The following is a 27056-nucleotide window of genomic DNA, read 5'->3' on the forward strand; positions in this document are numbered from 1 at the left end:
ATTAATAAAAGTTATATATAATTAATAATTTTATATGAATATATAACGTATTTAATAAATTGGATATTCTTATTTAACTATAACTATCCCAGGATTAACCATCGCTTGCTAAGTGAAAGGAAAATCCAATTATTGTTGAATATGATTAGTATTAAGTTTCTTTTATTTATTAATTAAATATTTATATATATATATATAATTGTCTATAAATATGTAACTATATAAACTTATAAATCATTAAACGAAGATTAAATATTTAAATATAATAGCGATTATTAATAATAAATTTATTTAATAATAATACATAAATTTTTTATAGAAAAAAAAAACTCCCTCTTTCCTACATTATTACTCAAGTTTCATTGAATTTAAGATTTTAGTTAAAATTTAAATTTCATTACATTCATATTTTTATAGAATATAAAGAATTAAGTAAATATTACATCTGCAATTCTCACGTCCAAACGCAATATCCCAAAGTGGCGCAAAACGTCAGAAACGAGTGGAAATATGTTTACAATTTTGATAACTACAAGCAAGGCGTAAGGACAGAAGAATGTGTGTAAGTGCATGAAGTGATTACGATTTCTACTTTCTTATTAGAGCTGAAAGAGCTTGCAGATCATTCCAGGGAACGCCGCGGGAAGTTAGGACGAAGTGTATGCAAAAGTACAGCGATATGTTGCTGTTGGTTGCCGATGAATACGGAAAACCTGTGTGGGATTTATTCTGGTTTCCTTCCGCCTGTGTCTGTGCATACGAACCAATTATTAATTTTAACCGAGTTTAGGAGAGTTTGCTGACAACTAATTTTCCTTAAATTGCGATCAATAGACGTGTCTTTGAAGCTGAAATGTTATACCATTTCCCGGTACAATAAAACTTTGATTCTATACATTCGTTTTTTTTTTCCACCTTTTCTAATGAAATAAAAGTAAACATGAGTTTTGATGTCACGGCGACCTGTAAATTCTTGTGAAAGAATTTCGTAGTCGAATACCCTTCGGAGCCGGTCTCCTGCTGTTAGTGAAAATGATGGTCAAGGTGGTGGACGGTAAGTATCATTAACTCTTAATCCTTTGCTGTTAGTGTCAGATGTACCTGTTCAGAAGACAGTACACAACCTTCAGTGGCAGTGGAAGAAATGTGGGTTTTTGTGTTGGTTTTTGCCGTTTTCAAAGAGGTAGGAATATATCTTGTGAAGCGCTGTGTGATTAAGCTGTTACAAGTTTGATTAATAAATTGATTTTTAGTTGGGCACCATGTCATTTAATCCAGCCAAGATGGGTAAGTTTAGCAAGCGTTAATCAGTGTAAACTAATCTCAGAGAATATAACAGAATAACACAAAGTTTTTTAATGAAGACACTCTAATTTTTTCTCTCATTCGTCTTCTAATTGTGTAATTTTAAACTGGTTTTAATGAGGAAAGAAGTAGTAAATTCGTAGTTTTAGATGATCGCAAGGGTTTGACCTTTCCGGATTCGAGTGAAATTGGGGGTGATTTTTTGTACGAGACGGTGGTCCCCAACTGCCAAAATCACACGTACTGTGAACACTTGGACCGCTACCCTAAAGAACTATTTTCCAAAATATTAAAAAGCCGCGAAAAGGAGTTTTCTCGGTACTTTCAGAGTATGGCAGTAATAGAGCCCATTATGAGTAGGAACCAAGACACTTCCTGTATTTGTGCATCACGCAAAAGTATTATATACCCAAAAGCGGCATATAATATAAAAAATAATCTGAAATTTATCTACAACTTCGATGGATACAAACAAGGAGTGTCCGTAGAGGTCTGCGTGATGTAAGTTTTTTAAATTTTATTGTGAATAAGGACGGACTTTAGTACGTGTTTTAGAAAAAATCAAATGTGCAAATTTTACGAGAAGGTGAGAAAGTTAAAAACAAGGTGTCGACAAAAGTTCGTCGAAAAATTGTTACTGACGGCTGATGAAAATGGAAGACCGTACGCTGATAGGTACAGATTTCCATCAGCTTGTGTCTGTTCGTACAAGATAATTAGCTCTAATGTGTTTTTTACTTAAAGTTGGGGTAAGTTTCGTAATTTAAATTTTGTTTCACCTACTAACTCATTTTTAGTAACTGCAGAGTAATACATTTACTTTGTGGAGAAGTGAACTGAGACGATTTTATCCCTGTAATTATCGCAGTATTAGGTGGAAGAAAACGATAGGTATTAATCACAATTTAGTGAATCCCAGCTAATAATTCTTGAAAAGTAATTACGTGTGATTTGTGTGATTATGACGAATTGTAGGTACGTAAGTTATTGTGGACTAATGTGTGTTTTTATAATTAAATTTTAGCAATTTTAGTCCGGACGTTAGTCAAGTTTTTATTTATTGTTACAAGCTTTACCAGTGTCTGAAACTGTTTAAGCATTTTATGAAATATTATGTTAGAACTAGCTTAAGCATTAAAAATGTACAAACAGACGAAAAGTATTGTAGTATTGTAAATTTATGTGTACTATAAACTGTAATTAATAAAGCTGTTGATGTTCGAATGAACTTATTTTATGTGGGAAAATAAATAAAATTTGTTGCAAACAGGAAAGCTGTTAATAACTGAAACTTAAATGAATTTCCTTCAGTTTTGTTTGAGGAACGGTGTGGTCTGATGTGCGTCCGTGATGCTGAGTTATTTGTATTTGAAATAAGAAGCCTCTAATTTAATAGTAATAGGTGAGTTGGTTAAATTCAACCAAAACGTAGTGTGGGCTCTTCTTGCACCTTTATTGTAACAAAAAAATTCCACATATCTCACTCTTAATACTTTAATTAATTGCTGTTGTGTTTTGAGGGGGGATTTATTGGTTTTATGAATTTATTTAAATAGTTTAAAAAAAATTTTGGCTTGTGGGGCTAAGGATATTCTAATAGAATTTTAAATAATTCATATTTGTTTAGTTTTTTCTGGATTGTTTTTGTTTTGAAGAACGGTTTTTTTTCTTTTTAGAATTTATTTTATTGTTGAGGGATTAACTTGATTTTTGGAATTTAATTTGTTAATAATTAACTCTAGAAGAATTGTTATGACTTTTTTATTTGACTGAATATCATTTCTTTTTATGAGATTTGTATTATTTATTTCTAGTATAGTAATTTTTTATAGGCGTGAATATATGGTAGGGGCTCCAAAATGTAATTTTAACATTCGGTCCTTTCGTACTAGAACATTAACATAAATAAAAGATAGAAACCAACCTGGCTCACGCCGGTTTAAACTCAGATCATGTAAAATTTTAAAGGTCGAACAGACCCAATATTCCAGCTTCTACACCGAAAATTAATTTTAATCCAACATCGAGGTCGCAAACTTTTCTGTAAATATGAACTTTCAAAAAAAATTACGCTGTTATCCCTAAGGTAATTTAATCTTTTAATCCAAAATTCAGGATCAACAATTCACTAATCAGTGTAAAAACAAAAAAAAAGTTAAATCAATTTTCCTATCACCCCAACAAAATTCTTTAAACTATCAAGGAAAAGAAAACTTCAATACCAATAAAAACTTAAAAAATAAAACTCTATAGGGTCTTCTCGTCTTTTTAAAAAATTTAAGCATTCTCACTTAAAATTCAAATTATAATACAATTAATTAGAGACAGTTAATTTCTCATTAAACCATTCATTCCAGCTTCTAATTAAGAAACTAATGATTATGCTACCTTTGCACAGTCAAAATACTGCGGCCATTAAAACACTCATTGGGCAGGCCCGACCTTAAATTATAATCAAAAAGCCATGTTTTTAATAAACAGGTGAAAATTCAATTGCCGAGTTTCTTAAACTAACCTTATAAATAAAAATTAATTTTACAATAAATTATACTAATTTTATCATTATTACTCATAATTCCCCATTGTTTAAGAAATTCTGATAAAAAATCCAAATAAACTTCAAATCACACTACTAGATTAATTAATTATAACATATTAAAAATAATGAAAAATTCTAATCCTACAAATTAATCAGTGATAATCTAATTATAGAAATCCTTTTATAAGCTTATCCCTATAAAAATATTTTACTTTAATCATAAAATAAAAAATTGTAATTATAATAAAAAATAAATAAATTAAATTTATTTCTCAGAAAACTAGATATATTTAAAAACGACTAACGTTTCATTACTAAAACAATATTATAAATACTTTTTCTACAGTAAAAGATATATTATTTTAGCTCTTTTAAATTCGAGACAATCAATTCTTTGAATCCAACTTAATAAACCCTGATACTAAAGGTACCAAAAATCAACTATGCTTTTCCCTTAAAAAATTAAATCCTTCACAGTACTATTCACTATAATTAAAAGAATTTTTTCAAAAACATTAATAAAAACAAAAATTCTTCTTACAGAAAAAATAAACTCACCAAATAAATAACAAGCTACTATCAAATTAAATTGAATTTCACAACTCTCCTTTTAATGTAAATAAAATGCTTTTACCAAGCTCTAATTTGATCATTCCAGGCTCATTTTCCAATAAGCCTACAGTAACATGAGCACATCACAGATTAATAGAAAATAACTTTAAGCAAGCCACTCATGGATTACTACTTACAGTAATTTTAGGATTTTATTTTACACTTCTTCAAGGATATGAATACTACGAATCTTCTTTCTCAATTGCCGACGCAGCTTACGGATCATCATTTTTTATAGCAACTGGATTCCATGGACTTCATGTAATTATTGGAACCACATTCCTACTAGTATGTCTAATTCGACATTTAAATAATCACTTCTCCCAGATTCACCATTTTGGGTTCGAAGCTGCAGCCTGGTATTGACATTTTGTTGACGTAGTATGATTATTTCTTTATATTTCAGTCTACTGATGAGGTAGGTAATTACTTATATAGTATAAAAATTATATTTGACTTCCAATCAAAAGATCTATAAATAGTATAAGTAATTCATATTTTAATTTTACTAGCTCTAATCATTATTATTATCAGAACACTTCTAATTGTAGTTCTAAACTTAACTTCAAAAAAATCATTTCTTGACCGAGAAAAAAGATCCCCATTTGAATGCGGATTTGATCCTAAAGCCTCAGCCCGGCTACCCTTTTCCCTACATTTTTTTCTAATTGCTATCATCTTCCTCAAAAAAGCTACGCCAATTAAAACCCCTAAAATTAAAATCAATATAGAAAAAAAAATTATAATAAAATCTTTAATAATCAATATTACTTGTAACAACGTTACATAAATAGATTCTAAATCTATTGCACTAATCTGCCAAAATAATTAACTTTATTCAAACTCCAAAATGTAATTTTAACATTCGGTCCTTTCGTACTAGAACATTAACATAAATAAAAGATAGAAACCAACCTGAGGGAATCAAAAGTGGAATGGGACGGCTCCTAATTTTGTTAATAAAGCTGAGTCTATTATTACTTTTAGTCTTGAATTTATTAGGGGATGAATAAATTCATTTGTTAATAGTAATAATAAAATTGCTATTAGGAGGATGAGAGATGCTATGGCTTGGGTAATGAAGTACTTTAAAGCTGATTCAGACGAGAAAATGTTTTTGTTATTCGAGAATAGGGGGATAATCGATAACAAATTAATTTCTAGTCCTATTCATATTCTTAACCATGAATACGAGGAGATTGAGATTAGGGTCCCTAAAACTATAGAATTTAGGAAAAGAATTTTATATATTTTTATTAAAAAGAGAAAGATTTTACTTTCATTAGCAGGGTATGAACCTAATAGCTTAATTAGCTTATCTTTTTATGCTTTAGTATATGATGTATTAGAGTTTTTGATACTCTAGGTGGTGGTTTAATTCTATCAAGTATAATGAAGGTAATTTCTTACATGATTTATTCTATCAAAATAATCCTTTTTCAGGCACTTCATTAAAACTTTATTTGTAATTTAAATTTCGCAACTTTCATAAGCCTAATTCAATGAAGTTTGGTTTAGTTAATATTTTTAAGTCTAATTTTTAGAAAATTCACGAAAATTGCATTTTTTTGCATCATCAATTTTTCCTCAATTTAAGTTAACATTAGCAAATGTTAAAGATGTCAATTTTTCTCTAAAAAATTTCATAAAAAAAGGTACCTACATTAAAACTTATTTAATTATCATGGGATATATAATTATATATATGATAAGCATTGATTTATATATAATATAATTATATATTAGAATGTAATAATTAGCTTTATATATAATTTTTATATAATTAATAAAAGTTATATATAATTAATAATTTTATATGAATATATAACGTATTTAATAAATTGGATATTCTTATTTAACTATAACTATCCCAGGATTAACCATCGCTTGCTAAGTGAAAGGAAAATCCAATTATTGTTGAATATGATTAGTATTAAGTTTCTTTTATTTATTAATTAAATATTTATATATATATATATAATTGTCTATAAATATGTAACTATATAAACTTATAAATCATTAAACGAAGATTAAATATTTAAATATAATAGCGATTATTAATAATAAATATATTTAATAATAATACATAAATTTTTTATAGAAAAAAAAAACTCCCTCTTTCCTACATTATTACTCAAGTTTCATTGAATTTAAGATTTTAGTTAAAATTTAAATTTCATTACATTCATATTTTTATAGAATATAAAGAATTAAGTAAATATTAATTTATTGGGTTAGAAATTTAATTTTTTTAAAAAAAGTTTTAATCTAGAGAAAGGAAATGTAGCTAAATCTTTTTAATTGAAATTTGTGGAAAAATTATTTTTAAGCAGTCAAGTAATTAATAATGAATTTTGTTTTAATTTAAATTAATATTATTTTATTTAAAATTAGGGGATAAATAAAATAGAAGGGGTTTAATTTTTATTAATACATTTAGTTCAATTTAGAATTATTAATTACTTAGATATTAATTGATTTATTTTAGAATAGAATTATTTTAATCATGTTTGATAATTAGGAACAATTTTCAAGACAAAGGGGTTGATTACTATAATTTTAATTTTTCTAGAATTAGGTAAAATCTATTAGTATTTATATGTTTTAGAAATAATTTTTCTAGGCCCGCTCAGGGGAGCAAAATTAAGTAAGCGGGCATTTTTTTAGGGAGGATTGTCTTTGAGTTAGAATTTTTTTTGTATATAAAAAGTTTTATCATGGCTTTAAAATTAATTATTTAATTTTTGTATATGTGAGTATGTGCGTAAGAAATTTTAAATAGGTTTTTGAATCAGTATGTAGATTTAGTTTTTAGGAGAACCTATAACTAGGAATTTAATTTAGTGTAAACTAAATTTGTGCCAGCAGTTGCGGTTAGACAAATTGTTGTGCGCACACTTCTCTTTTTAATTCTTTGATTTATCAACAGCCGATTATTTTGCTGTCGTTGCGGTTTTTGGCGACATTTTGTTTTAACGTGTTTTAAAGACTTCAGAAAACGATTTAACGTGATTTTTTGGATGTTTTTGTGATCAAACATCTCTACTTTTATATGGATCTTTTATTTGAATCTAGTGTATAGTGCGAATGACAGTGTTTTAATGAAGGATAAATCAACTTAAGGCAAATTAAGGTAAACGTTATTGAAAGGTGTCTATACAACAATTAATTGCGATTTCTAGATATTAATATAATCGTATTAAACCAAGAAGGATCACACAAACTTCTCTAATAAGGGAATTTCTTGATGTTTAGGAGATGAAGACCGTCCTTGGAGATGATAACGGTTCTTGGGATGTAATTGAAAATCCCATGAAGACGAGTTAAATATAATGTGCAGTAATTAATAGGTATATCATAATAATAAATAAATTTATTGTAGTTGCGAAGCTAGTATTTTGTGAAAGCAGGGAGTTTAGGACTTGCTATGGTTCAAGGTTTTCAAATTCGCCATGTCCCTCTATGTCTTAATCTTTTATGTTGTTTTACACAATGTTATAACGCCTATGCTTGTTAAAAAAACAAGGTTTGTCCTTTTTGTGATTGCTTAATTTAGAAACTAAGCGAAAAAACGTATTCTACAAGTATCATACAAGTTAATCAATATTAAAGCCTACTATTATTATAAATTTAAATGATTACATGGTAGTTTTAATCAGTTAACTTCCAGTTATAGTTATGTATATCAGATATGTGGCTTTTTATTTAAAATAATTTCAGCACACTTGTAATTCTCTTGTGTTTGAGTAATTTACTAATAACTATGATGCAATCGAGATTACTTTTAAAAAATTTCAAAACTTATCAAGAACTTTGACATCAAACTGTTAAAGTACGTGTTAGGGCCGCTTTTACAAACGTCCGTAAACCTTATAACCGCGAATAAATTTCGAAAAATAGTTGTTTAAATTTAGCCTTAAGGGACTTAAAAATTGGACTATTGTCAAAGGTTACAAGCAAAATTTTGATATTTTTTTGCTTTTCTGAACAGTCTGTAGACAAGTAATCAAACCAACAAAACTGATGTATTTATACAGACTGATCCGGAAATACTGTGTCTGTTAGCAATCTGAATTTAAATTTTAAAGGATACCAATAGTGTACACTTTCAGGTAGCAATTCAATAATTTAATCTGATGCCAACATACTCAGTTTCTCTGGATCATTGTGTATATTTAGACAATGTATTTACATATATTATTACATCTGAGTATGTTTATGAAGAACAATTCGAGTTAAATTAATTTTGCCTATACATTCCAGCATGTTATTATTTTTTTAATAAATTTTTATTGGAAAGACTTTGTTTCATTTTATTAAGCGATGTTAAATGTTTTTGTGCTATTGCAACTGTTACAGATGCTTTTTTATTAAAATGTCTCGTAACAGCGCATGAGTACAGAAACATTTAACATTTATAATTCTTTAAATTTGGAAAATAAATAAAATGTCCTGTTTGAATTTCCCGCTATTATTGAATTAGTTCGTTCTCTCAGGGTTAGGTGGCGCTTTCGCGAAAAAACCAGGGGTAGACAGAGAGATTCGCTTCTTCCTCTCTCTTATTCTATGATTCTATTCAACATTATTCTTCGTGGCTGCAAACGTCGAATGTGGGTGAAGTGTGTTTTCGTCTGTGTTTATTTTATGACTATGGAAGTGGTTAGTTATTTCTTTTCTCTTTTTCTGGATTTTCTTATAGTTTTTTTAGTCAGTATTCAAGCAAGTCCAGCCTGGCAGAGTAAGATTTATCGCCTTGAAAATGAAAATTTAATTATTTTTTATGGCAGGAAACAATCACATCGTTTTTCCGAACTCGCTAGAAGAGCATGAAACTTTCATTGCTCCAAAGTGTAGCGGTAACAAAACATTTTGTGAGGACGTCGGACATTACCCCAAAAATAAATTTAGCGTAATATTAGAAAATACCACATACGGGGAAGATTATTTCATGCCGCAAAGCACCGCCGAGGAAGAATCTATCAAAAATCGATTGTACGGAGTAACTGAATATTACATCTGCAATTCTCACGTCCAAACGCAATATCCCAAAGTGGCGCAAAACGTCAGAAACGAGTGGAAATATGTTTACAATTTTGATAACTACAAGCAAGGCGTAAGGACAGAAGAATGTGTGTAAGTGCATGAAGTGATTACGATTTCTACTTTCTTATTAGAGCTGAAACAGCTTGCAGATCATTCCAGGGAACGCCGCGGGAAGTTAGGACGAAGTGTATGCAAAAGTACAGCGATATGTTGCTGTTGGTTGCCGATGAATACGGAAAACCTGTGTGGGATTTATTCTGGTTTCCTTCCGCCTGTGTCTGTGCATACGAACCAATTATTAATTTTAACCGAGTTTAGGAGAGTTTGCTGACAACTAATTTTCCTTAAATTGCGATCAATAGACGTGTCTTTGAAGCTGAAATGTTATACCATTTCCCGGTACAATAAAACATTGATTCTATACATTCGTTTTTTTTTTCCACCTTTTCTAATGAAATAAAAGTAAACATGAGTTTTGATGTCACGGCGACCTGTAAATTCTTGTGAAAGAATTTCGTAGTCGAATACCCTTCGGAGCCGGTCTCCTGCTGTTAGTGAAAATGATGGTCAAGGTGGTGGACGGTAAGTATCATTAACTCTTAATCCTTTGCTGTTAGTGTCAGATGTACCTGTTCAGAAGACAGTACACAACCTTCAGTGGCAGTGGAAGAAATGTGGGTTTTTGTGTTGGTTTTTGCCGTTTTCAAAGAGGTAGGAATATATCTTGTGAAGCGCTGTGTGATTAAGCTGTTACAAGTTTGATTAATAAATTGATTTTTAGTTGGGCACCATGTCATTTAATCCAGCCAAGATGGGTAAGTTTAGCAAGCGTTAATCAGTGTAAACTAATCTCAGAGAATATAACAGAATAACACAAAGTTTTTTAATGAAGACACTCTAATTTTTTCTCTCATTCGTCTTCTAATTGTGTAATTTTAAACTGGTTTTAATGAGGAAAGAAGTAGTAAATTCGTAGTTTTAGATGATCGCAAGGGTTTGTACCTTTCCGGATTCGAGTGAAATTGGGGGTGATTTTTTGTACGAGACGGTGGTCCCCAACTGCCAAAATCACACGTACTGTGAACACTTGGACCGCTACCCTAAAGAACTATTTTCCAAAATATTAAAAAGCCGCGAAAAGGAGTTTTCTCGGTACTTTCAGAGTATGGCAGTAATAGAGCCCATTATGAGTAGGAACCAAGACACTTCCTGTATTTGTGCATCACGCAAAAGTATTATATACCCAAAAGCGGCATATAATATAAAAAATAATCTGAAATTTATCTACAACTTCGATGGATACAAACAAGGAGTGTCCGTAGAGGTCTGCGTGATGTAAGTTTTTTAAATTTTATTGTGAATAAGGACGGACTTTAGTACGTGTTTTAGAAAAAATCAAATGTGCAAATTTTACGAGAAGGTGAGAAAGTTAAAAACAAGGTGTCGACAAAAGTTCGTCGAAAAATTGTTACTGACGGCTGATGAAAATGGAAGACCGTACGCTGATAGGTACAGATTTCCATCAGCTTGTGTCTGTTCGTACAAGATAATTAGCTCTAATGTGTTTTTTACTTAAAGTTGGGGTAAGTTTCGTAATTTAAATTTTGTTTCACCTACTAACTCATTTTTAGTAACTGCAGAGTAATACATTTACTTTGTGGAGAAGTGAACTGAGACGATTTTATCCCTGTAATTATCGCAGTATTAGGTGGAAGAAAACGATAGGTATTAATCACAATTTAGTGAATCCCAGCTAATAATTCTTGAAAAGTAATTACGTGTGATTTGTGTGATTATGACGAATTGTAGGTACGTAAGTTATTGTGGACTAATGTGTGTTTTTATAATTAAATTTTAGCAATTTTAGTCCGGACGTTAGTCAAGTTTTTATTTATTGTTACAAGCTTTACCAGTGTCTGAAACTGTTTAAGCATTTTATGAAATATTATGTTAGAACTAGCTTAAGCATTAAAAATGTACAAACAGACGAAAAGTATTGTAGTATTGTAAATTTATGTGTACTATAAACTGTAATTAATAAAGCTGTTGATGTTCGAATGAACTTATTTTATGTGGGAAAATAAATAAAATTTGTTGCAAACAGGAAAGCTGTTAATAACTGAAACTTAAATGAATTTCCTTCAGTTTTGTTTGAGGAACGGTGTGGTCTGATGTGCGTCCGTGATGCTGAGTTATTTGTATTTGAAATAAGAAGCCTCTAATTTAATAGTAATAGGTGAGTTGGTTAAATTCAACCAAAACGTAGTGTGGGCTCTTCTTGCACCTTTATTGTAACAAAAAAATTCCACATATCTCACTCTTAATACTTTAATTAATTGCTGTTGTGTTTTGAGGGGGGATTTATTGGTTTTATGAATTTATTTAAATAGTTTAAAAAAAATTTTGGCTTGTGGGGCTAAGGATATTCTAATAGAATTTTAAATAATTCATATTTGTTTAGTTTTTTCTGGATTGTTTTTGTTTTGAAGAACGGTTTTTTTTCTTTTTAGAATTTATTTTATTGTTGAGGGATTAACTTGATTTTTGGAATTTAATTTGTTAATAATTAACTCTAGAAGAATTGTTATGACTTTTTTATTTGACTGAATATCATTTCTTTTTATGAGATTTGTATTATTTATTTCTAGTATAGTAATTTTTTATAGGCGTGAATATATGGTAGGGGCTCCAAAATGTAATTTTAACATTCGGTCCTTTCGTACTAGAACATTAACATAAATAAAAGATAGAAACCAACCTGGCTCACGCCGGTTTAAACTCAGATCATGTAAAATTTTAAAGGTCGAACAGACCCAATATTCCAGCTTCTACACCGAAAATTAATTTTAATCCAACATCGAGGTCGCAAACTTTTCTGTAAATATGAACTTTCAAAAAAAATTACGCTGTTATCCCTAAGGTAATTTAATCTTTTAATCCAAAATTCAGGATCAACAATTCACTAATCAGTGTAAAAACAAAAAAAAAGTTAAATCAATTTTCCTATCACCCCAACAAAATTCTTTAAACTATCAAGGAAAAGAAAACTTCAATACCAATAAAAACTTAAAAAATAAAACTCTATAGGGTCTTCTCGTCTTTTTAAAAAATTTAAGCATTCTCACTTAAAATTCAAATTATAATACAATTAATTAGAGACAGTTAATTTCTCATTAAACCATTCATTCCAGCTTCTAATTAAGAAACTAATGATTATGCTACCTTTGCACAGTCAAAATACTGCGGCCATTAAAACACTCATTGGGCAGGCCCGACCTTAAATTATAATCAAAAAGCCATGTTTTTAATAAACAGGTGAAAATTCAATTGCCGAGTTTCTTAAACTAACCTTATAAATAAAAATTAATTTTACAATAAATTATACTAATTTTATCATTATTACTCATAATTCCCCATTGTTTAAGAAATTCTGATAAAAAATCCAAATAAACTTCAAATCACACTACTAGATTAATTAATTATAACATATTAAAAATAATGAAAAATTCTAATCCTACAAATTAATCAGTGATAATCTAATTATAGAAATCCTTTTATAAGCTTATCCCTATAAAAATATTTTACTTTAATCATAAAATAAAAAATTATAATTATAATAAAAAATAAATAAATTAAATTTATTTCTCAGAAAACTAGATATATTTAAAAACGACTAACGTTTCATTACTAAAACAATATTATAAATACTTTTTCTACAGTAAAAGATATATTATTTTAGCTCTTTTAAATTCGAGACAATCAATTCTTTGAATCCAACTTAATAAACCCTGATACTAAAGGTACCAAAAATCAACTATGCTTTTCCCTTAAAAAATTAAATCCTTCACAGTACTATTCACTATAATTAAAAGAATTTTTTCAAAAACATTAATAAAAACAAAAATTCTTCTTACAGAAAAAATAAACTCACCAAATAAATAACAAGCTACTATCAAATTAAATTGAATTTCACAACTCTCCTTTTAATGTAAATAAAATGCTTTTACCAAGCTCTAATTTGATCATTCCAGGCTCATTTTCCAATAAGCCTACAGTAACATGAGCACATCACAGATTAATAGAAAATAACTTTAAGCAAGCCACTCATGGATTACTACTTACAGTAATTTTAGGATTTTATTTTACACTTCTTCAAGGATATGAATACTACGAATCTTCTTTCTCAATTGCCGACGCAGCTTACGGATCATCATTTTTTATAGCAACTGGATTCCATGGACTTCATGTAATTATTGGAACCACATTCCTACTAGTATGTCTAATTCGACATTTAAATAATCACTTCTCCCAGATTCACCATTTTGGGTTCGAAGCTGCAGCCTGGTATTGACATTTTGTTGACGTAGTATGATTATTTCTTTATATTTCAGTCTACTGATGAGGTAGGTAATTACTTATATAGTATAAAAATTATATTTGACTTCCAATCAAAAGATCTATAAATAGTATAAGTAATTCATATTTTAATTTTACTAGCTCTAATCATTATTATTATCAGAACACTTCTAATTGTAGTTCTAAACTTAACTTCAAAAAAATCATTTCTTGACCGAGAAAAAAGATCCCCATTTGAATGCGGATTTGATCCTAAAGCCTCAGCCCGGCTACCCTTTTCCCTACATTTTTTTCTAATTGCTATCATCTTCCTCAAAAAAGCTACGCCAATTAAAACCCCTAAAATTAAAATCAATATAGAAAAAAAAATTATAATAAAATCTTTAATAATCAATATTACTTGTAACAACGTTACATAAATAGATTCTAAATCTATTGCACTAATCTGCCAAAATAATTAACTTTATTCAAACTCCAAAATGTAATTTTAACATTCGGTCCTTTCGTACTAGAACATTAACATAAATAAAAGATAGAAACCAACCTGAGGGAATCAAAAGTGGAATGGGGCGGCTCCTAATTTTGTTAATAAAGCTGAGTCTATTATTACTTTTAGTCTTGAATTTATTAGGGGATGAATAAATTCATTTGTTAATAGTAATAATAAAATTGCTATTAGGAGGATGAGAGATGCTATGGCTTGGGTAATGAAGTACTTTAAAGCTGATTCAGACGAGAAAATGTTTTTGTTATTCGAGAATAGGGGGATAATCGATAACAAATTAATTTCTAGTCCTATTCATATTCTTAACCATGAATACGAGGAGATTGAGATTAGGGTCCCTAAAACTATAGAATTTAGGAAAAGAATTTTAAATATTTTTACTAAAAAGAGAAAGATTTTACTTTCATTAGCAGGGTATGAACCTAATAGCTTAATTAGCTTATCTTTTTATGCTTTAGTATATGATGTATTAGAGTTTTTGATACTCTAGGTGGTGGTTTAATTCTATCAAGTATAATGAAGGTAATTTCTTACATGATTTATTCTATCAAAATAATCCTTTTTCAGGCACTTCATTAAAACTTTATTTGTAATTTAAATTTCGCAACTTTCATAAGCCTAATTCAATGAAGTTTGGTTTAGTTAATATTTTTAAGTCTAATTTTTAGAAAATTCACGAAAATTGCATTTTTTTGCATCATCAATTTTTCCTCAATTTAAGTTAACATTAGCAAATGTTAAAGATGTCAATTTTTCTCTAAAAAATTTCATAAAAAAAGGTACCTACATTAAAACTTATTTAATTATCATGGGATATATAATTATATATATGATAAGCATTGATTTATATATAATATAATTATATATTAGAATGTAATAATTAGCTTTATATATAATTTTTATATAATTAATAAAAGTTATATATAATTAATAATTTTATATGAATATATAACGTATTTAATAAATTGGATATTCTTATTTAACTATAACTATCCCAGGATTAACCATCGCTTGCTAAGTGAAAGGAAAATCCAATTATTGTTGAATATGATTAGTATTAAGTTTCTTTTATTTATTAATTAAATATTTATATATATATATATAATTGTCTATAAATATGTAACTATATAAACTTATAAATCATTAAACGAAGATTAAATATTTAAATATAATAGCGATTATTAATAATAAATATATTTAATAATAATACATAAATTTTTTATAGAAAAAAAAAAAACTCCCTCTTTCCTACATTATTACTCAAGTTTCATTGAATTTAAGATTTTAGTTAAAATTTAAATTTCATTACATTCATATTTTTATAGAATATAAAGAATTAAGTAAATATTAATTTATTGGGTTAGAAATTTAATTTTTTTAAAAAAAGTTTTAATCTAGAGAAAGGAAATGTAGCTAAATCTTTTTAATTGAAATTTGTGGAAAAATTATTTTTAAGCAGTCAAGTAATTAATAATGAATTTTGTTTTAATTTAAATTAATATTATTTTATTTAAAATTAGGGGATAAATAAAATAGAAGGGGTTTAATTTTTATTAATACATTTAGTTCAATTTAGAATTATTAATTACTTAGATATTAATTGATTTATTTTAGAATAGAATTATTTTAATCATGTTTGATAATTAGGAACAATTTTCAAGACAAAGGGGTTGATTACTATAATTTTAATTTTTCTAGAATTAGGTAAAATCTATTAGTATTTATATGTTTTAGAAATAATTTTTCTAGGCCCGCTCAGGGGAGCAAAATTAAGTAAGCGGGCATTTTTTTAGGGAGGATTGTCTTTGAGTTAGAATTTTTTTTTTATATAAAAAGTTTTATCATGGCTTTAAAATTAATTATTTAATTTTTGTATATGTGAGTATGTGCGTAAGAAATTTTAAATAGGTTTTTGAATCAGTATGTAGATTTAGTTTTTAGGAGAACCTATAACTAGGAATTTAATTTAGTGTAAACTAAATTTGTGCCAGCAGTTGCGGTTAGACAAATTGTTGTGCGCACACTTCTCTTTTTAATTCTTTGATTTATCAACAGCCGATTATTTTGCTGTCGTTGCGGTTTTTGGCGACATTTTGTTTTAACGTGTTTTAAAGACTTCAGAAAACGATTTAACGTGATTTTTTGGATGATTTTGTGATCAAACATCTCTACTTTTATATGGATCTTTTATTTGAATCTAGTGTATAGTGCGAATGACAGTGTTTTAATGAAGGATAAATCAACTTAAGGCAAATTAAGGTAAACGTTATTGAAAGGTGTCTATACAACAATTAATTGCGATTTCTAGATATTAATATAATCGTATTAAACCAAGAAGGATCACACAAACTTCTCTAATAAGGGAATTTCTTGATGTTTAGGAGATGAAGACCGTCCTTGGAGATGATAACGGTTCTTGGGATGTAATTGAAAATCCCATGAAGACGAGTTAAATATAATGTGCAGTAATTAATAGGTATATCATAATAATAAATAAATTTATTGTAGTTGCGAAGCTAGTATTTTGTGAAAGCAGGGAGTTTAGGACTTGCTATGGTTCAAGGTTTTCAAATTCGCCATGTCCCTCTATGTCTTAATCTTTTATGTTGTTTTACACAATGTTATAACGCCTATGCTTGTTAAAAAAACAAGGTTTGTCCTTTTTGTGATTGCTTAATTTAGAAACTAAGCGAAAAAACGTATTCTACAAGTATCATACAAGTTAATCAATATTAAAGCCTACTATTATTATAAATTTAAATGATTACATGGTAGTTTTAATCAGTTAACTTCCAGTTATAGTTATGTATATCAGATATGTGGCTTTTTATTTAAAATAATTTCAGCACACTTGTAATTCTCTTGTGTTTGAGTAATTTACTAATAACTATGATGCAATCGAGATTACTTTTAAAAAATTTCAAAACTTATCAAGAACTTTGACATCAAACTGTTAAAGTACGTGTTAGGGCCGCTTTTACAAACGTCCGTAAACCTTATAACCGCGAATAAATTTCGAAAAATAGTTGTTTAAATTTAGCCTTAAGGGACTTAAAAATTGGACTATTGTCAAAGGTTACAAGCAAAATTTTGATATTTTTTTGCTTTTCTGAACAGTCTGTAGACAAGTAATCAAACCAACAAAACTGATGTATTTATACAGACTGATCCGGAAATACTGTGTCTGTTAGCAATCTGAATTTAAATTTTAAAGGATACCAATAGTGTACACTTTCAGGTAGCAATTCAATAATTTAATCTGATGCCAACATACTCAGTTTCTCTGGATCATTGTGTATATTTAGACAATGTATTTACATATATTATTACATCTGAGTATGTTTATGAAGAACAATTCGAGTTAAATTAATTTTGCCTATACATTCCAGCATGTTATTATTTTTTTAATAAATTTTTATTGGAAAGACTTTGTTTCATTTTATTAAGCGATGTTAAATGTTTTTGTGCTATTGCAACTGTTACAGATGCTTTTTTATTAAAATGTCTCGTAACAGCGCATGAGTACAGAAACATTTAACATTTATAATTCTTTAAATTTGGAAAATAAATAAAATGTCCTGTTTGAATTTCCCGCTATTATTGAATTAGTTCGTTCTCTCAGGGTTAGGTGGCGCTTTCGCGAAAAAACCAGGGGTAGACAGAGAGATTCGCTTCTTCCTCTCTCTTATTCTATGATTCTATTCAACATTATTCTTCGTGGCTGCAAACGTCGAATGTGGGTGAAGTGTGTTTTCGTCTGTGTTTATTTTATGACTATGGAAGTGGTTAGTTATTTCTTTTCTCTTTTTCTGGATTTTCTTATAGTTTTTTTAGTCAGTATTCAAGCAAGTCCAGCCTGGCAGAGTAAGATTTATCGCCTTGAAAATGAAAATTTAATTATTTTTTATGGCAGGAAACAATCACATCGTTTTTCCGAACTCGCTAGAAGAGCATGAAACTTTCATTGCTCCAAAGTGTAGCGGTAACAAAACATTTTGTGAGGACGTCGGACATTACCCCAAAAATAAATTTAGCGTAATATTAGAAAATACCACATACGGGGAAGATTATTTCATGCCGCAAAGCACCGCCGAGGAAGAATCTATCAAAAATCGATTGTACGGAGTAACTGAATATTACATCTGCAATTCTCACGTCCAAACGCAATATCCCAAAGTGGCGCAAAACGTCAGAAACGAGTGGAAATATGTTTACAATTTTGATAACTACAAGCAAGGCGTAAGGACAGAAGAATGTGTGTAAGTGCATGAAGTGATTACGATTTCTACTTTCTTATTAGAGCTGAAACAGCTTGCAGATCATTCCAGGGAACGCCGCGGGAAGTTAGGACGAAGTGTATGCAAAAGTACAGCGATATGTTGCTGTTGGTTGCCGATGAATACGGAAAACCTGTGTGGGATTTATTCTGGTTTCCTTCCGCCTGTGTCTGTGCATACGAACCAATTATTAATTTTAACCGAGTTTAGGAGAGTTTGCTGACAACTAATTTTCCTTAAATTGCGATCAATAGACGTGTCTTTGAAGCTGAAATGTTATACCATTTCCCGGTACAATAAAACATTGATTCTATACATTCGTTTTTTTTTTTCCACCTTTTCTAATGAAATAAAAGTAAACATGAGTTTTGATGTCACGGCGACCTGTAAATTCTTGTGAAAGAATTTCGTAGTCGAATACCCTTCGGAGCCGGTCTCCTGCTGTTAGTGAAAATGATGGTCAAGGTGGTGGACGGTAAGTATCATTAACTCTTAATCCTTTGCTGTTAGTGTCAGATGTACCTGTTCAGAAGACAGTACACAACCTTCAGTGGCAGTGGAAGAAATGTGGGTTTTTGTGTTGGTTTTTGCCGTTTTCAAAGAGGTAGGAATATATCTTGTGAAGCGCTGTGTGATTAAGCTGTTACAAGTTTGATTAATAAATTGATTTTTAGTTGGGCACCATGTCATTTAATCCAGCCAAGATGGGTAAGTTTAGCAAGCGTTAATCAGTGTAAACTAATCTCAGAGAATATAACAGAATAACACAAAGTTTTTTAATGAAGACACTCTAATTTTTTCTCTCATTCGTCTTCTAATTGTGTAATTTTAAACTGGTTTTAATGAGGAAAGAAGTAGTAAATTCGTAGTTTTAGATGATCGCAAGGGTTTGTACCTTTCCGGATTCGAGTGAAATTGGGGGTGATTTTTTGTACGAGACGGTGGTCCCCAACTGCCAAAATCACACGTACTGTGAACACTTGGACCGCTACCCTAAAGAACTATTTTCCAAAATATTAAAAAGCCGCGAAAAGGAGTTTTCTCGGTACTTTCAGAGTATGGCAGTAATAGAGCCCATTATGAGTAGGAACCAAGACACTTCCTGTATTTGTGCATCACGCAAAAGTATTATATACCCAAAAGCGGCATATAATATAAAAAATAATCTGAAATTTATCTACAACTTCGATGGATACAAACAAGGAGTGTCCGTAGAGGTCTGCGTGATGTAAGTTTTTTAAATTTTATTGTGAATAAGGACGGACTTTAGTACGTGTTTTAGAAAAAATCAAATGTGCAAATTTTACGAGAAGGTGAGAAAGTTAAAAACAAGGTGTCGACAAAAGTTCGTCGAAAAATTGTTACTGACGGCTGATGAAAATGGAAGACCGTACGCTGATAGGTACAGATTTCCATCAGCTTGTGTCTGTTCGTACAAGATAATTAGCTCTAATGTGTTTTTTACTTAAAGTTGGGGTAAGTTTCGTAATTTAAATTTTGTTTCACCTACTAACTCATTTTTAGTAACTGCAGAGTAATACATTTACTTTGTGGAGAAGTGAACTGAGACGATTTTATCCCTGTAATTATCGCAGTATTAGGTGGAAGAAAACGATAGGTATTAATCACAATTTAGTGAATCCCAGCTAATAATTCTTGAAAAGTAATTACGTGTGATTTGTGTGATTATGACGAATTGTAGGTACGTAAGTTATTGTGGACTAATGTGTGTTTTTATAATTAAATTTTAGCAATTTTAGTCCGGACGTTAGTCAAGTTTTTATTTATTGTTACAAGCTTTACCAGTGTCTGAAACTGTTTAAGCATTTTATGAAATATTATGTTAGAACTAGCTTAAGCATTAAAAATGTACAAACAGACGAAAAGTATTGTAGTATTGTAAATTTATGTGTACTATAAACTGTAATTAATAAAGCTGTTGATGTTCGAATGAACTTATTTTATGTGGGAAAATAAATAAAATTTGTTGCAAACAGGAAAGCTGTTAATAACTGAAACTTAAATGAATTTCCTTCAGTTTTGTTTGAGGAACGGTGTGGTCTGATGTGCGTCCGTGATGCTGAGTTATTTGTATTTGAAATAAGAAGCCTCTAATTTAATAGTAATAGGTGAGTTGGTTAAATTCAACCAAAACGTAGTGTGGGCTCTTCTTGCACCTTTATTGTAACAAAAAAATTCCACATATCTCACTCTTAATACTTTAATTAATTGCTGTTGTGTTTTGAGGGGGGATTTATTGGTTTTATGAATTTATTTAAATAGTTTAAAAAAAATTTTGGCTTGTGGGGCTAAGGATATTCTAATAGAATTTTAAATAATTCATATTTGTTTAGTTTTTTCTGGATTGTTTTTGTTTTGAAGAACGGTTTTTTTTCTTTTTAGAATTTATTTTATTGTTGAGGGATTAACTTGATTTTTGGAATTTAATTTGTTAATAATTAACTCTAGAAGAATTGTTATGACTTTTTTATTTGACTGAATATCATTTCTTTTTATGAGATTTGTATTATTTATTTCTAGTATAGTAATTTTTTATAGGCGTGAATATATGGTAGGGGCTCCAAAATGTAATTTTAACATTCGGTCCTTTCGTACTAGAACATTAACATAAATAAAAGATAGAAACCAACCTGGCTCACGCCGGTTTAAACTCAGATCATGTAAAATTTTAAAGGTCGAACAGACCCAATATTCCAGCTTCTACACCGAAAATTAATTTTAATCCAACATCGAGGTCGCAAACTTTTCTGTAAATATGAACTTTCAAAAAAAATTACGCTGTTATCCCTAAGGTAATTTAATCTTTTAATCCAAAATTCAGGATCAACAATTCACTAATCAGTGTAAAAACAAAAAAAAAGTTAAATCAATTTTCCTATCACCCCAACAAAATTCTTTAAACTATCAAGGAAAAGAAAACTTCAATACCAATAAAAACTTAAAAAATAAAACTCTATAGGGTCTTCTCGTCTTTTTAAAAAATTTAAGCATTCTCACTTAAAATTCAAATTATAATACAATTAATTAGAGACAGTTAATTTCTCATTAAACCATTCATTCCAGCTTCTAATTAAGAAACTAATGATTATGCTACCTTTGCACAGTCAAAATACTGCGGCCATTAAAACACTCATTGGGCAGGCCCGACCTTAAATTATAATCAAAAAGCCATGTTTTTAATAAACAGGTGAAAATTCAATTGCCGAGTTTCTTAAACTAACCTTATAAATAAAAATTAATTTTACAATAAATTATACTAATTTTATCATTATTACTCATAATTCCCCATTGTTTAAGAAATTCTGATAAAAAATCCAAATAAACTTCAAATCACACTACTAGATTAATTAATTATAACATATTAAAAATAATGAAAAATTCTAATCCTACAAATTAATCAGTGATAATCTAATTATAGAAATCCTTTTATAAGCTTATCCCTATAAAAATATTTTACTTTAATCATAAAATAAAAAATTATAATTATAATAAAAAATAAATAAATTAAATTTATTTCTCAGAAAACTAGATATATTTAAAAACGACTAACGTTTCATTACTAAAACAATATTATAAATACTTTTTCTACAGTAAAAGATATATTATTTTAGCTCTTTTAAATTCGAGACAATCAATTCTTTGAATCCAACTTAATAAACCCTGATACTAAAGGTACCAAAAATCAACTATGCTTTTCCCTTAAAAAATTAAATCCTTCACAGTACTATTCACTATAATTAAAAGAATTTTTTCAAAAACATTAATAAAAACAAAAATTCTTCTTACAGAAAAAATAAACTCACCAAATAAATAACAAGCTACTATCAAATTAAATTGAATTTCACAACTCTCCTTTTAATGTAAATAAAATGCTTTTACCAAGCTCTAATTTGATCATTCCAGGCTCATTTTCCAATAAGCCTACAGTAACATGAGCACATCACAGATTAATAGAAAATAACTTTAAGCAAGCCACTCATGGATTACTACTTACAGTAATTTTAGGATTTTATTTTACACTTCTTCAAGGATATGAATACTACGAATCTTCTTTCTCAATTGCCGACGCAGCTTACGGATCATCATTTTTTATAGCAACTGGATTCCATGGACTTCATGTAATTATTGGAACCACATTCCTACTAGTATGTCTAATTCGACATTTAAATAATCACTTCTCCCAGATTCACCATTTTGGGTTCGAAGCTGCAGCCTGGTATTGACATTTTGTTGACGTAGTATGATTATTTCTTTATATTTCAGTCTACTGATGAGGTAGGTAATTACTTATATAGTATAAAAATTATATTTGACTTCCAATCAAAAGATCTATAAATAGTATAAGTAATTCATATTTTAATTTTACTAGCTCTAATCATTATTATTATCAGAACACTTCTAATTGTAGTTCTAAACTTAACTTCAAAAAAATCATTTCTTGACCGAGAAAAAAGATCCCCATTTGAATGCGGATTTGATCCTAAAGCCTCAGCCCGGCTACCCTTTTCCCTACATTTTTTTCTAATTGCTATCATCTTCCTCAAAAAAGCTACGCCAATTAAAACCCCTAAAATTAAAATCAATATAGAAAAAAAAATTATAATAAAATCTTTAATAATCAATATTACTTGTAACAACGTTACATAAATAGATTCTAAATCTATTGCACTAATCTGCCAAAATAATTAACTTTATTCAAACTCCAAAATGTAATTTTAACATTCGGTCCTTTCGTACTAGAACATTAACATAAATAAAAGATAGAAACCAACCTGAGGGAATCAAAAGTGGAATGGGGCGGCTCCTAATTTTGTTAATAAAGCTGAGTCTATTATTACTTTTAGTCTTGAATTTATTAGGGGATGAATAAATTCATTTGTTAATAGTAATAATAAAATTGCTATTAGGAGGATGAGAGATGCTATGGCTTGGGTAATGAAGTACTTTAAAGCTGATTCAGACGAGAAAATGTTTTTGTTATTCGAGAATAGGGGGATAATCGATAACAAATTAATTTCTAGTCCTATTCATATTCTTAACCATGAATACGAGGAGATTGAGATTAGGGTCCCTAAAACTATAGAATTTAGGAAAAGAATTTTATATATTTTTATTAAAAAGAGAAAGATTTTACTTTCATTAGCAGGGTATGAACCTAATAGCTTAATTAGCTTATCTTTTTATGCTTTAGTATATGATGTATTAGAGTTTTTGATACTCTAGGTGGTGGTTTAATTCTATCAAGTATAATGAAGGTAATTTCTTACATGATTTATTCTATCAAAATAATCCTTTTTCAGGCACTTCATTAAAACTTTATTTGTAATTTAAATTTCGCAACTTTCATAAGCCTAATTCAATGAAGTTTGGTTTAGTTAATATTTTTAAGTCTAATTTTTAGAAAATTCACGAAAATTGCATTTTTTTGCATCATCAATTTTTCCTCAATTTAAGTTAACATTAGCAAATGTTAAAGATGTCAATTTTTCTCTAAAAAATTTCATAAAAAAAGGTACCTACATTAAAACTTATTTAATTATCATGGGATATATAATTATATATATGATAAGCATTGATTTATATATAATATAATTATATATTAGAATGTAATAATTAGCTTTATATATAATTTTTATATAATTAATAAAAGTTATATATAATTAATAATTTTATATGAATATATAACGTATTTAATAAATTGGATATTCTTATTTAACTATAACTATCCCAGGATTAACCATCGCTTGCTAAGTGAAAGGAAAATCCAATTATTGTTGAATATGATTAGTATTAAGTTTCTTTTATTTATTAATTAAATATTTATATATATATATAATTGTCTATAAATATGTAACTATATAAACTTATAAATCATTAAACGAAGATTAAATATTTAAATATAATAGCGATTATTAATAATAAATATATTTAATAATAATACATAAATTTTTTATAGAAAAAAAAAAAACTCCCTCTTTCCTACATTATTACTCAAGTTTCATTGAATTTAAGATTTTAGTTAAAATTTAAATTTCATTACATTCATATTTTTATAGAATATAAAGAATTAAGTAAATATTAATTTATTGGGTTAGAAATTTAATTTTTTTAAAAAAAGTTTTAATCTAGAGAAAGGAAATGTAGCTAAATCTTTTTAATTGAAATTTGTGGAAAAATTATTTTTAAGCAGTCAAGTAATTAATAATGAATTTTGTTTTAATTTAAATTAATATTATTTTATTTAAAATTAGGGGATAAATAAAATAGAAGGGGTTTAATTTTTATTAATACATTTAGTTCAATTTAGAATTATTAATTACTTAGATATTAATTGATTTATTTTAGAATAGAATTATTTTAATCATGTTTGATAATTAGGAACAATTTTCAAGACAAAGGGGTTGATTACTATAATTTTAATTTTTCTAGAATTAGGTAAAATCTATTAGTATTTATATGTTTTAGAAATAATTTTTCTAGGCCCGCTCAGAGGAGCAAAATTAAGTAAGCGGGCATTTTTTTAGGGAGGATTGTCTTTGAGTTAGAATTTTTTTTTTATATAAAAAGTTTTATCATGGCTTTAAAATTAATTATTTAATTTTTGTATATGTGAGTATGTGCGTAAGAAATTTTAAATAGGTTTTTGAATCAGTATGTAGATTTAGTTTTTAGGAGAACCTATAACTAGGAATTTAATTTAGTGTAAACTAAATTTGTGCCAGCAGTTGCGGTTAGACAAATTGTTGTGCGCACACTTCTCTTTTTAATTCTTTGATTTATCAACAGCCGATTATTTTGCTGTCGTTGCGGTTTTTGGCGACATTTTATTTTAACGTGTTTTAAAGACTTCAGAAAACGATTTAACGTGATTTTTTGGATGTTTTTGTGATCAAACATCTCTACTTTTATATGGATCTTTTATTTGAATCTAGTGTATAGTGCGAATGACAGTGTTTTAATGAAGGATAAATCAACTTAAGGCAAATTAAGGTAAACGTTATTGAAAGGTGTCTATACAACAATTAATTGCGATTTCTAGATATTAATATAATCGTATTAAACCAAGAAGGATCACACAAACTTCTCTAATAAGGGAATTTCTTGATGTTTAGGAGATGAAGACCGTCCTTGGAGATGATAACGGTTCTTGGGATGTAATTGAAAATCCCATGAAGACGAGTTAAATATAATGTGCAGTAATTAATAGGTATATCATAATAATAAATAAATTTATTGTAGTTGCGAAGCTAGTATTTTGTGAAAGCAGGGAGTTTAGGACTTGCTATGGTTCAAGGTTTTCAAATTCGCCATGTCCCTCTATGTCTTAATCTTTTATGTTGTTTTACACAATGTTATAACGCCTATGCTTGTTAAAAAAACAAGGTTTGTCCTTTTTGTGATTGCTTAATTTAGAAACTAAGCGAAAAAACGTATTCTACAAGTATCATACAAGTTAATCAATATTAAAGCCTACTATTATTATAAATTTAAATGATTACATGGTAGTTTTAATCAGTTAACTTCCAGTTATAGTTATGTATATCAGATATGTGGCTTTTTATTTAAAATAATTTTAGCACACTTGTAATTCTCTTGTGTTTGAGTAATTTACTAATAACTATGATGCAATCGAGATTACTTTTAAAAAATTTCAAAACTTATCAAGAACTTTGACATCAAACTGTTAAAGTACGTGTTAGGGCCGCTTTTACAAACGTCCGTAAACCTTATAACCGCGAATAAATTTCGAAAAATAGTTGTTTAAATTTAGCCTTAAGGGACTTAAAAATTGGACTATTGTCAAAGGTTACAAGCAAAATTTTGATATTTTTTTGCTTTTCTGAACAGTCTGTAGACAAGTAATCAAACCAACAAAACTGATGTATTTATACAGACTGATCCGGAAATACTGTGTCTGTTAGCAATCTGAATTTAAATTTTAAAGGATACCAATAGTGTACACTTTCAGGTAGCAATTCAATAATTTAATCTGATGCCAACATACTCAGTTTCTCTGGATCATTGTGTATATTTAGACAATGTATTTACATATATTATTACATCTGAGTATGTTTATGAAGAACAATTCGAGTTAAATTTATTTTGCCTATACATTCCAGCATGTTATTATTTTTTTAATAAATTTTTATTGGAAAGACTTTGTTTCATTTTATTAAGCGATGTTAAATGTTTTTGTGCTATTGCAACTGTTACAGATGCTTTTTTATTAAAATGTCTCGTAACAGCGCATGAGTACAGAAACACTTAACATTTATAATTCTTTAAATTTGGAAAATAAATAAAATGTCCTGTTTGAATTTCCCGCTATTATTGAATTAGTTCGTTCTCTCAGGGTTAGGTGGCGCTTTCGCGAAAAAACCAGGGGTAGACAGAGAGA

General features: G+C 28.5%; 5 long non-coding RNA genes across 10 annotated transcripts; all 5 read left to right on the forward strand.

Annotated features, from left to right (window-relative positions):
• Positions 1–439: 439 nt before the first annotated feature.
• LOC135265291 (uncharacterized) lies at positions 440–3652 on the forward strand. Of its 4 annotated transcripts, none has more exons than XR_010332891.1 (3): positions 440–562; positions 615–2054; positions 2103–3652. It is a non-coding gene; the product is annotated as an uncharacterized LOC135265291 (long non-coding RNA). The 4 variants fall into 4 exon arrangements; XR_010332890.1 differs by having other exon boundaries at positions 615–1806; positions 1861–3652; XR_010332892.1 differs by having other exon boundaries at positions 615–1401; positions 1455–3652.
• Positions 3653–7649: 3997 nt separating this feature from the next.
• Positions 7650–9922, forward strand: LOC135265292 (uncharacterized). 2 transcript variants are annotated; one of them, XR_010332893.1, is made up of 4 exons: positions 7650–7790; positions 7839–9194; positions 9244–9589; positions 9631–9922. It is a non-coding gene; the product is annotated as an uncharacterized LOC135265292 (long non-coding RNA). The 2 variants fall into 2 exon arrangements; XR_010332894.1 differs by having other exon boundaries at positions 7650–7778.
• A 34-nt stretch (positions 9923–9956) lies between these two features.
• Positions 9957–12680, forward strand: LOC135265293 (uncharacterized). Its single transcript, XR_010332895.1, has 2 exons — positions 9957–10834; positions 10889–12680. It is a non-coding gene; the product is annotated as an uncharacterized LOC135265293 (long non-coding RNA).
• A 3999-nt stretch (positions 12681–16679) lies between these two features.
• On the forward strand, positions 16680–18952 carry LOC135265294 (uncharacterized). 2 transcript variants are annotated; one of them, XR_010332896.1, is made up of 4 exons: positions 16680–16820; positions 16869–18224; positions 18274–18619; positions 18661–18952. It is a non-coding gene; the product is annotated as an uncharacterized LOC135265294 (long non-coding RNA). The 2 variants fall into 2 exon arrangements; XR_010332897.1 differs by having other exon boundaries at positions 16680–16808.
• A 35-nt stretch (positions 18953–18987) lies between these two features.
• Positions 18988–21331, forward strand: LOC135265295 (uncharacterized). Its single transcript, XR_010332898.1, has 2 exons — positions 18988–19865; positions 19920–21331. It is a non-coding gene; the product is annotated as an uncharacterized LOC135265295 (long non-coding RNA).
• The last annotated feature ends 5725 nt before the right edge of the window (positions 21332–27056 follow it).

Source organism: Tribolium castaneum, chromosome 2 (genome assembly GCF_031307605.1).
Source record: "Tribolium castaneum strain GA2 chromosome 2, icTriCast1.1, whole genome shotgun sequence".
Taxonomy (NCBI): domain Eukaryota; kingdom Metazoa; phylum Arthropoda; class Insecta; order Coleoptera; family Tenebrionidae; genus Tribolium; species Tribolium castaneum.